This window comes from Nicotiana tabacum, chromosome 7 (assembly GCF_000715075.1).
Source record: "Nicotiana tabacum cultivar K326 chromosome 7, ASM71507v2, whole genome shotgun sequence".
Lineage (NCBI taxonomy): Eukaryota > Viridiplantae > Streptophyta > Magnoliopsida > Solanales > Solanaceae > Nicotiana > Nicotiana tabacum.
In genome coordinates this window covers 17764857-17777759 of record NC_134086.1, presented here as the reverse complement: position 1 = coordinate 17777759, position 12903 = coordinate 17764857, and positions in this window count along the sequence as shown.

Here is a 12903-nt window from a genome sequence, read left to right as displayed (position 1 = left end):
ATTGGATATGTTCGTACGTTATCTTTCTTGTCAATTGAATCTTTTTTATTGAGGCCAAAAGTATAACTTTGGCAAGCTAGCTTTTATAGTCTCTGCTTTTAGTGATTTTGAAACTACTGGTAGTACTTGATAGAAATCACCTTCCAAACCATTAATTTTCCATCAAACAGTTCATTAATATCCAATATATCTCTAGAACTCTGGCAATTGTTTTGATCATTTGACACTTAGCTATAAGTGCGCCATCACATACTATCAATTTTGCTTTCCTTATAAATTTAGTATCATTGCTCTGCTTGGATATATTTGTGATGGTTATTTCAATTGTTTGAAGAGGTATCAAATCTAAAGTAGGTGGTCTCATAATAAAATCGTTGTTGGTACACCGTTTGTTATTATTGCTAACAGTATTATGCCTCTTGATATGATATTTGCAAGTAATGCATGACATAGAAATATTATTTCAATCCCGCCGGAGGCATCTACAAAGAATAATCCCGCTATACCAGAGTCGACTCTTCTAATATAGTCTTGAAAACTTGTTCTTGTTCAGGATCTAGCTTTGATTGTGCTTTCTCAAACACTTGTATAGCATTTTGATTCTTAATAATATACTAACCTTTTTAGTTTGTATTTTAGTTTTTTTTTAATCTAAAACACTTTTTTATGGAATAAATTTATGTACCCTAAGATTATTTTTAACTTGAAAAATAATTACTCATATGATGAATTTAAAAAATAATTGAATTGGATTCTCTTGATAAATAAGTAATCGAAGGATTTAATTATTTGGTTTTAACTTAAAAAATAATTTATTTTATGTTGATTCAGATCTTAATACTAGTTCATCTCTTGTTTTGAATATTTAATCTTAATTATAATTTTATCCACCATGAATTTTAGTTTCCAAGAGTAAAAAATTGATCTCACATTTCACTTTTAGATATTTATGTTTGTAAATCATTAGTGATATTGACTCTTACCAATCCTTTTTCTTTCTCTTTCTCGCTGTTACGATCCGAATTTCCCACCCTCAGAAGTCGTGATAGCACCTACTAACGCAAGATAGACAAGACAATCCTTTAACTACTTACTTCATTGTCCAATTATTTATTTTTAACAAATATAAGGCGATAACGTATAAACAACGGAACTTTAAATTAAAGCGGAAAACATCAATAAAATATCTGAAATCTATGTCTAATACAATTACTCAAGCCTTAATCACCCAAAACCTGGTGTCACAGTGTCACAGACGGTCTAAGATTTACTTCATACAAAGTCTGAAGAAAAGATCAATACACTGTTTCGGAAGCGAAAAAAATGAAACAGAAAATAAAAGATAGAGGAGACGCCAGGGCCTACGGACGCCTGCAGGTCTACTTTGGATCTCCGCGTGGACTGAAGGTAACCTCCAACTACGGTCCAAGAGCTGCTCCGGGGTCTGCACATAGTGCAGAGTGTAGTATCAGCACAACCGACCCCATGTGCTGGTAAGTGTCTAGCCTAACATCGGCGAAGTAGTGACAAGGCAAGGACCAAACCAACAAATAAACCTGTGCAGTTATATAATATACAGCGGAAAGTAAAGCAGGAATAAACAAGTAAAGATGGGAGGGGAAACATGCTTCGGTGAAAACAGGTAAAACAAAATATCAAGAGAACTATAAAGGAATCAAAATCCAACCACTAACAAGAATAAGGAAAACAAAGGCAGATTTCACTTTCTTTAAACATCTTGTCGCAGGCGTGCAATCCGATCCCATTTCTTGTATCTCGTGGCAGGCGTGCCACCCTCTCCCATTTCATGTATCTCTTGGCAAGCGTGCCACCCGCTCCAATTTTATTTATCTCATGGTAGGTGTACCACCCGCTCCCATTTCATTTATCTTGTGGTAGGCGTACCACCCGCTCCCATTTCATTATATCTTGTGGTAGGCGTACCACCTGCTCCCATTTCATTATATTTGTGGTAGGCGTACCACCCGCTCCCATTTACAAGCCAACAATAATCACAAGGAATCCCGGCAAGGGAACAAGAGCAATATAACAACTTTCCGGCAAGGGAACAATAATATCAAACACAAACATTCTGGCAAGGGAACAATACTATCAAAACAAACATCCCGGCAAGGGATCATTAATATCAAACAAACATCCCGGCAAGGGAACAACGATGATAATAACATATAAAGCACAATAAACCACAACAGAGTCATAACAATTATAATACAAGACTCACAGGTATGCTTGACACCAACGTATAGATACTTGTCACCATGCCTATACGTCGTACTCACAAATTAACATATAGAAAATAAGACACAACTCCTAATCCCTCAAGCTAAGGTTAGACCAAACACTTACCTCGATGCTACGAACACAATTCACGATTCAACTATAGCTTTACCCCTTGATTCCACCACCAATTCGCTCGTATCTAGTCACAAGTTACTTAATTACATCAATAAACGCTAAATGAATCAACCCCAATGCATGAAAATGAGTTTTCTAAAGTTTTACCCAAAAAGTCAAAAATTGCCCCTGGGCCCACATGGTCAAAACCCGACGTTAGAACCAAAACCCGATTACCCATTCCCCTACGAACCCAAATATATAATTTGTTTTGAAATCGAACCACAAATCGAGGTCCAAATCCCCAATTTTTGAAAAAAACTAGGTTCTACCCAAAATACCCAATTTCCCCCATGAAAATCATTGATTTTGAGTTGAAATCATGTTAAAAGATGTTAATGATTGAAGGAAATGAGTTGAAATTAACTTAAAATCAATTTGGAAGAAGAGTTGTTCTTGGAAAATCGCCCAAAGGAGTTTGTGTTTTGAAAAGATGTGAAAAATGAGTTTAAAATCGTCTAAGTATAAAAGTTGCAGATCTCAGATGTGGGAATTGCGAACAGGGGTTCGCAATTGCGAACCCCGACCTCTGCTGTGTTGGGAAATGCAAAATAGGATTCGCATTTGTGAACCCTTCAGGGAAGATGGACATTCGCATTTGCAAAAGGGACCTCGCATTTGCGAGTTGGAAATTTCGAGAGGGGAGTCGCATTTGCGACTCAAGGCTGAAACAGGACTAATCGCATTTGCGATCAAAGCCTCGCATTTGCGAGCAAGACAGGCCTGGGCTGGTTTCGCATTTGCGATCCAGCCTTCGCATTTACGAGCCAGGCTTCGCAAATGCGAAGCCTGCAGGCCTGATCATACCAGCAAAATTTTTTGCAACTTTCTAAGTCTAAAAATCCACCCTATGGCCTATCCAAAACTCACCCGAGCCCTCGGGGCTCCAAACCAAATATACACACAACCTCAAAAACATCTCACGGACTTATTCGTGTACTCATATCACCAAAATAACATTAGAAACCTCGTATTAAACCTTAATATCAATGAAATTTCTCAAAACTTCTTTAAACACCAAACTTTCCAATTAAGGTCCGTATCACGTCAAACGGACTCCGTTTCTTACCAAACTTCACAGAATTATCTTAAATAATATATAAGACTTGTACCAGGCGCCGGAACTAAAATACGGGCCTGATACCAACACGTTCTAATCAAAATTTATTTCCAAATTATTTAAACAATTTTAGAAAACAATTTTCTCCAAAAATTCGTTTCCCGCGCTTGGGACCTCGGAATTTAATTTCGGGCATACGCCTAAGTCCCATATTTTCCTACGGACCCTTCGGGACCGTCCAATCACGGGTCTAAATCCGTTTACCCAAAAAGTAGACCGAGGTCAAATTAATTCATTTTATAGTCAAAATTTATCATTTTTCACAGATTTTTACATTTAGGCTTTTCGGCTACGCGCCCGTACTGCGCATGCAAATCGAGGTGATGCTAAAAGAGGTCTTTAAAGCCTCGAAATGCAAAATTTCTTTTAAAAACAAGTGATGACCTAAGTCATCACATTCTCCACCTCTAAAACAATCATTCGTCTCGAACGGACAGAAGAAGGAAGTACATGAGTCGGGGAAAAGATGGGGATAACGGCTCCACATATCAAACTCGGACTCCCAAGTCGATGCCTCAGGAGGCTGACCTCCCCACTGAACACGAATAGAAGGAAAACTCTTTGATCTCAACTGACGAACCTGCCGGTCTAGAATAGCCACATGTTCCTCCTCATAAGACAAGTTCTTGTCCAACTAGACAGTGCTGGAATCTAACACATGGGATGGATCGCCATAATATTTCCAAAGCATGGACACATGAAACACTGGATGCACGATTGATAAGCTCGGCGGCAATGCAAGTCTATAAGCCACCTCTCCCACTCGATCAAGAATATCAAACGGGCCAATGAACCTAGGGCTAAGCTTGCCCTTCTTCCTAAATCTCATCACGCCCTTCATAGGCGACACTCGAAGCAATACTCGTTCACCGACCATGAATGCCAAATCACGAACCTTGCGGTTTGCATAACTCTTTTGCCTGGACTGAGCAATACAAAGCCTATCCTGAATAATCCTGACCTTGCCCAAGGCCTCCTGAACCAGATCCGTACCCAACAACCGAGCCTCTCCCGGCTCAAACCATCCAACCGGAGACTGACACAACCTACCATATAAAGCCTCATAAGGAGCCATATAGCTACTCGACTGGTAGCTGTTGCTGTAGAAAAACTCTACTAAAGGTAAAAACTAATCCCATGAGCCTACAAAGTCAATGACACAAGCTCGGAGCATATCCTCCAAAATCTAAATGGTTCGCTCGGACTGCCCGTCCGTCTGAAGATGAAATGCTATGCTCAACTCAACCCGCGTGCCCAACTTTCGCTGGACTGCTCTCCAGAAACGTGAGGTAAACTGCGTACCTCGGTCCGAAATGATAGACTCGGGCACACCATGAAGACGAACAATCTCCCGGATATAAATCTCAGCTAACCTCTCGAAAGAATAGGAGACTGCCACATGAATGAAATGCGCTGACTTGGTGAGCCTATCAACAATAACCCATACTGCATCGAACTTCCTCTGAGTCTGTGGGAGACCAACGATGAAATCTATAGTGATCCGCTCCCACTTCCACTCGAGAAGCTCAATCCTCTGAAATGAACCACCGGGACTCTGATGCTCATACTTAACCTGCTGACAATTCAAACACCGAGCCACATATGCAACGATATCCTTCTTCATTCTCCGCCACCAATAATGCTGTCGTAAATGTTGATACATCTTAGCGGCGCCCGGATGAATAGAGTACCGAGAACTATGGGCCTCCTCTAAAATCAACTCTCGAAGCCCATCCACATTAGGCACACAAACTCGACTCTGCAATCTTAAAACTCCATCATCACCTAAGGTAACCTGCTTAGCACCTCCGTGCTGCACCGTGTCTCTAAGGACATGCAAATGGGGATCATCATACTGGCGATATTGGATACGCTCTTATAAAGAAGAACGGGCGACCGTGCAAGATAACACGCGACTGGGCTCAGAAACATCCAGCCTCACGAATTGATTGGCCAAAGCCTGAATATCCAAAGCAAGCGGTCTCTCACTGACAGGAATATAAGCAAGACTGCCTATACTGGCTGACTTCCTACTTAAAGCATCGGCCACCACATTGGCCTTTCCCGGATGATATAAGATGGTGATATCATAATCCTTCAACAACTCCAACCACCTCCTCTGCCTCCAATTCAGCTCCTTTTGCTTGAACAAATACTGAAGACTTTTGTGATCCGTGAACACCTCACATGCCATACAGATAATGCCTCCAAATCTTCAACGCGTGAACAATGGCTGCCAACTCCAAATCATGAACCGGATAGTTCTTCTTATGAATCTTCAACTGCCGCGAAGCATAGGCAATGACCTTGCCATCATGCATCAACACTACACCAAGTCCAATACGAGATGCATCATAATAAACTGTATAAGACCCTGAACCTGTGGGTAAAACCAACACCGGTACCGTAGTCAGAGCTGTCTTGAGCTTCTGAAAGCTCGCCTCACACTCATCTGACCATCTAAACTGGACACCCTTCTAGGTCAACCTGGTCATCAAGGTTGCGATAGATGAAAACCCCTCCACGAACCAACGATAGTAGCCTGCCAATCCCAAGAAACTCCAAATTTCTATAGCTAATGCTGGTCTAGGCCGGTTCTTGACTACCTCAATCTTCTTCGGGTCAACCTGAATACCCTCTGCTGATACAACATGACCCAGAAATGCAACTGAACTCAACCAGAACTCATAATTCGAGAACTTAGCATATAACTAACTATCCCTCAAGGTCTGAACAACTACTCTAAAATGCTTCTCGTGCTCCTTCCGGCTGCGGGAATAAATCAAGATATCATCAATGAAGACTATCACGAACGAATCCAAGTAAGGCCTAAACACATGGTTTATCAGATCCATAAAAGCTGCTGGTGCATTTGTTAACTAGAATGACATAACTAAGAACTTATAATGCCCATACCGAGTGCGAAAAGTTGTCTTAGGGACATCAGATGCCCTAATCCTCAATTGATGGTAGCCAGATCTCAAGTCAATCTTCGAAAATACCTTGGAACCCTGAAGCTGATCAAACAAATCATCAATCCTCGGCAATGGATACTTATTCTTGATTGTAACCTTGTTCAACTACCGGTAATCAATACACATTCTCATCGATCTGTCCTTCTTCTTAACAAACAACACTGGCGCACCCCAAGGCGAAACACTGAGTCTAATGAAACCCTTTTTAAGCAAGTCTTGCAGCTGCTCCTTCAACTCTTTCAACTCAGGCGGGCCATACGATACGGCGGGATAGAAATGGGCTGGGTGCCCGGAGTCAAATCAATGCAAAATTCAATATCCTTATCGGGTGGCATACCCGGCAGGTCTGAAGGAAATACCTCAGGAAACTCACGAACAACGGGCATAGAATCAATAGAAGGAACCTCAGCACTAGAATCACGAACATATGCCAAATAGGCCAAACACCCCTTCTCGACCATACACCGATGGTAGAATGACTAGGAGTCCCTCTCCACTCTAAACGAGGTAAACTCGGTAAGTCTAAGGTCATAGTCTTGGCATGACAGTCCAAGATAGCACGGTAAGGTGATAACCAGTCCATCCCTAATATGACATCAAAATCGACCATGTCCAAAAGAAGCAAATCTACACGAGTCTCAAGACCTCCAATCGCAACTATACATAAACGATGGACTTGATCTACCATAATAGAGTCACCCACCAGTGTAGACACATAAACAGGAACACTCAAAGAATCACTAGGCATGACCAAATACGGTGCAAAATAAGATGACATATACAAGTATGTAGACCCTGGATCAAACAACACTGAAGCATCTCTATCACAAACCAGAATCGTACCTGTAATAACTGCATCAGAAGCCTCAGCCTCGGGCCTAGCTAGAAGAGCATAACATCGGGGCTGGGCCCCACCACCCTGAACTACATCTCTAGGACGGCCTGCTGCTGGCTGGACTCCACCTCTAGCAGCCTGAGCTCCACCTCTAATAACTCAACCTCCACCTCTAGCACCTCTACCTCCACCTCTAGCTGGCTAAGTGGGTTGTGGAACACTTGGTACCTGAACTATAGCACAAGAACCCTGATGCTGAGAGCTACTCGGTGCTCGAGGGCAATACCTAGCAATGTGCCTCGTGTCACCACAAGTAAAACAAGCCCTCGGTTGCTGGGACTGACGGCCCAGGAAACTCTGAAGTGGCGGTGCACTGATAGGAGCTAGTGGTGCACTGTAGGACTGCTGATTAGAATACTGCATCTGAGCACCACGGCCACCTGAAGCATCATAAGAAACCTGAAGTGCTGACTGAAAAGGCCTAGGAGGATGGCCTCTACCATATGAATCCCTACCTACAGGCAAAGTACCACTGAATCTGCCTGAATCACGGGGCCTCTTGTCTGACCTATGACCACCTCCCTGCGACAAAACCATCTCCACTCTCCTAGCCATATTAGCCGCCTCCTGAAAAGATATCTCATCCCAGTCTCCCTAGCCATCTGAAGAAAAATCAGCTGAATAAGTCCATCAATGAACCTCCTTACCCTCTCTCTCTCGGTGGGAAGTATGACAAGAGCATGACGAGCTAGGTCGATAAATCTGGTCTCATACTGGATAACAGATAGAACCCTGCTGGAGACGCTCAAACTGCCTTTGATAGGCCTCTCTCTGAGTGATGGGGAGAAACTTCTCCAGAAATAGCTGAGTAAATTGCTCCCAAGTCAAAGCTGGCGATCCGGCTGGTCTAGCCAAACAGAAATCCCTCCACTAAGTTTTGGCGGATCCCGACAAGCAAAAAGTAGCAAAATCGACCTCATTGGTCTCAACTATGCCCATGTTCTGGAGAACCTTGTGACAACTGTCTAGATAATCCTGGGTATCCTCAGTAGATGCACCGCTGAAAGTAGTAGTGAAGAGCTTGGTGAACCTATCCAACCTCCACAAAGCATCGGTAGACATAGCTGCTTCATTACCGGTCTGAGCTACCACACCCGGCTGAACTGCTCCAACTGGCTGAATCGCTGGAGTCTGAATCTGGGGAGCTACCTGCTCCGGAGTGTGAGTAGTAGGAGTTTGGGCTCCTCCTCCAGCCTGAGAGATGGCTAGGGCTACAGGAAGCAAACTTGCTCGGGTGACACTCTCCATAAGGCCCACTAGACGGACCAGAGCATCCTAAAGGATTGGGGTAGCAATAAACCCTTCTAGGACCTGAGCTGGGCCCACCGGAACTGTTGAGCCCTGATCCTCATCATCAAAATCAACCTGAGGCTCCGCTACTGGTGCTGCTGCTCGGGGCTGAGCTCTACCCCCACCTAGGCCTCTAGCACCGCCTCTGCCCCTCGTTGGAGCTGCTGCTGGGGGCTCGGGCTGTTGATCGGTGGATGAGGAAGCGCATGTTCTCGCCATCTGTTAAAGAACATAGTAGAATTTCAATTAGCATTGAGAAACCAAGCCGCACGATAGGAAAGAATAAATGCGAAGTTTTTCCAAACTCTGTAGCCTCAGGAGATAAATATAGACGTCTCTGTACCGATCGCTCAAACTCTACTAAGCTTGTCTGTGAACTGTGAGACCCATGTAACCTAGAGCTCTGATACCAACTTGTCACGACCCGAATTTTTCACCCTCGGGAGTCGTAATGGCACCTACTAACGTGAGCTAGACAAGCCAATCCTTTAACTACTTACTTCATTGTCCAATTATTTCTTTTTAACAAATATAAGGTGATAACGTACAAATAGCGGAACTTTAAATTAAAGCGGAAGACATCAATAAAATATCTGAAATCTATGTCTAATACAATTACTCAAGCCTTAATCACCTAAAACCTGGTGTCACAGTGTCACATACGGTCTAAGATTTACTACATACAAAGTCTGAAGAAAAAATCAATACACTTTTTCGGAAGCGAAAAAGATGAAACATAAAATAAAAGATAGAGGAGACGCCAGGGCCTGCGGACGCCTGCATGTCTACCTTGGATCTCCGCGTGGACTGAAGGTAGCCTCCAACTACGGTCCAAGAGCTGCTCCGGGATCTGCACATAGTGTAGAGTATAATATTAGCACAACCGACCCTATGTACTGGTAAGTGTCTAGCCTAACCTCGGCGAAGTAGTGACGAGGCTAGGACCAGACCACCAAATAAACCTATGCAGTTATATAATATACATCGGAAAGTAAAGCAGGAATAAACAAGTAAAGATGGGAGGGGGAAACATGTTTCGGGGAAAACAGGTAAAACAGAATATCAAGAGAACTATAAAGGAATCAAAATCCAACCACTAACAAGAATAAGGAAAACAAAGGCAGATTTCACTTTCTTTTCACATCTTATTGCAGGCGTGCAACCCGATCCCATTTCCTGTATCTCATGGCAGGCGTGCCACCCACTCCCATTTCATGTATCTCGTGGCAGGCATGTCACCCGCTCCCATTTCATTTATCTCTTGGTAGGCGTACCACCCGCTCCCATTTCATTTATCTTGTGGTAGGCGTACCACCCGCTCCCATTTCATTTATCTTATGGTAGGCGTACCACCCGCTCCCATTTCATTATATCTTGTAGTAGGTGTACCATTCGTTCCCATTTCATTATATCTTGTGGTAGGCATACCACCCGCTCCCATTTACAAGCCAACAATAATCATAAGGAATCCCGACAAGGGAACATGAGCAATATAACAACTTTCCAGCAAGGGAACAATGATATTTCAACAACATCCCGGCAAGGGAACAATAATATCAAAACAAACATTCCGGCAAGGGAACAATACTATCAAAACAAACATCCCGGCAAGGGATCATTAATATCAAACAAACATCCCGGTAAGGGAACAATGGTGATAATAACATATGAAGCGAAATAAACCACAACGGAGTCATAACAATTATAATACAAGACTCACGGACATGCTTGCCACCAATGTATAGATACTCGTCACCATGCCTATACGTCTTACTCCACAATTAATATGTAGCAAATAAGACACAACTCCTATCCCTCAAGCTAAGGTTAGACAAAACACTTACCTTGATACCGCGAACAAAATTCATGATTCAACTATAGCTTTACCCCTTGATTCCACCACCAATTCGCTCGTATCTAGTCACAAGTTACTTAATTACATAATAAACGCTAAATGAATCAACTCCAATGCATGAAAATGAGTTTTCTAAAGTTTTACCCAAAAGTCAAAAATTGCCCCGGGCTCACATGGTCAAAATCCGAGGTTCGAACCAAAACCCGATTACCCATTCCCCCACGAACCCAAATATATAATTTATTTTGAAAGCGGACCTCAAATTAAGGTCCAAATCTCCAATTTTTGAAAAAACTTAGGTTCTACCCAAAACACCCAATTTCCCCCATGAAAATCATTGATTTTGAGTTGAAATCATGTTAAAAGATGTTAATGATTGAAGGAAATGAGTTGAAATTAACTTACAATCAATTTGGAAGAAGAGTTGTTCTTGGAAAATCGCCCAAAGGTGTTTGTGTTTTGAAAAGATGTGAAAAATGAGTTTAAAATCGTCTAAGTATAAATGTTGTAGGTCTCAGATGTGGGAATTGCGAACCCCAACCTCTTCTATGTTGGGAAATGCGAAACAGGGTTCACATTTGCGAACCCTTCAGGGAAGCTGGACTTTCGCATTTGCGAAAGGGACCCTCGCATTTGCGAGTTGGAAATTGCGAGAGGGGAGTCGCATTTGCGACTCAAGGCTGAAACATGACTAATCGCATTTGCGATCAAAGCCTCGCATTTGCGATCCAGCCTTCGCATTTGCGAGCCAGGCTTCGCAAATGCAAAGCCTGCAGACCTGATCATACCAGCAAAAATTTCTGCAACTTTCTATGTCTAAAAATCCACCCCGTGGCCTATCCAAAACTCATCCGAGCTCTCGGGGCTCCAAACCAAATATACACACAATCTCAAAAATATCTCACAGACTTATTCGTGTACTCATATCACCAAAATAACATCAGAAACCTCTTATTAAACCTCAATATCAATGAAATTTCTCAAAACTTCTTTAAACACCAAACTTTCCAATTAAGGTCCGAATCACGTCAAACGGACTCTGTTTCTTACCAAACTTCACAGAATTATCTTAAATCATATATAAGACCTGTACCGGGCACCGAAACCAAAATACGGGCCCGATACCAACACGTTCTAATCAAAATTCATTTCCAAATCATTTAAACAATTTCAGAAAACAATTTTCTCCAAAAATTCATTTCCCGGGCTTGGGACCTCCGAATTCGATTTCGGGCATACGCCCAAGTCCCATATTTTCCTACGGACCCTCCGGAACCGTCCAATCACGGGTTCGAATTCGTTTACCCAAAATATTGACCGAAGTCAAATTAATTCATTTTATAGTCAAAATTTATCATTTTTCATAGATTTTCATATTTAGGCTTTTCGGTTACGCGCCCTGACTACGCACGCAAATCGAGGTGATGCTAAAAGAGGGTTTTAAAGCATCGGAATGCAGAATTCCTTTTTAAAACAAGTGATGACCTCTCACACATTTATTTTCTTAGTTGTTGTTTAATAATTGGATATTTTTCAATATTCATAGGAAATAATTCAAATACAATATAAATATATATTATCATGGGGATATTTTTTTCTCAATTTCAACACTTTATGCAGCCCATTTGATATTACTTTTATTTTTCTTGGATTGGACATTATGGGGTGGTTATGTATTTCCAATACGGAGGATTCTTATGAAATTAATTTTATTAAACCTTCCTACATATTTAATCTATATCTATTTGTCTGTCTGTCTGTCTCTCTATCTGTCTCTCTGTCTGTCTATCTATTTATCTCTCTATCTATCTATCTGTCTATCTATCTGTCTGTCTCTCTGTCTGTCTCTCTCTCTCTCTCTCTCTCTCTCTCTCTCTCTCTCTCTCTCTCTCTCTCTCTCTCTATCTCTCTATCCCTCTCTCTATCGCTCTCTCTATCTATCTATCCCTCTATCTATCGATCCCTCTATGTGTCTGTCTGTCTGTCTGTCTGTCTCTCTGTCTGTCTCTATCTATCTACACATGAATACAATGTCGGTTTACAAAAATAACCTTATAACATTAAGCATAATAACCATAATAAAAGGACATAATCGATAGTTAATTTTCTCCATACGTATGTCAGTTTACAAAAATAACTTTATAATATTAAGCATAATAACTCACAATAAAAGGACATAACTGATAGTTTTTCCGTAAAATGATCTCTTTTTAGGTTTTATCTGGATAAGAGTCTGTGTGAATAAATCTAATATAGATTTCTTAGATGACGCTGAAATTTATAGTGAAGCTTATTACACATATTGTAATACACCGTCCTAAGGAAAATGAAGGGTCGTTTGTCATATGAGAGT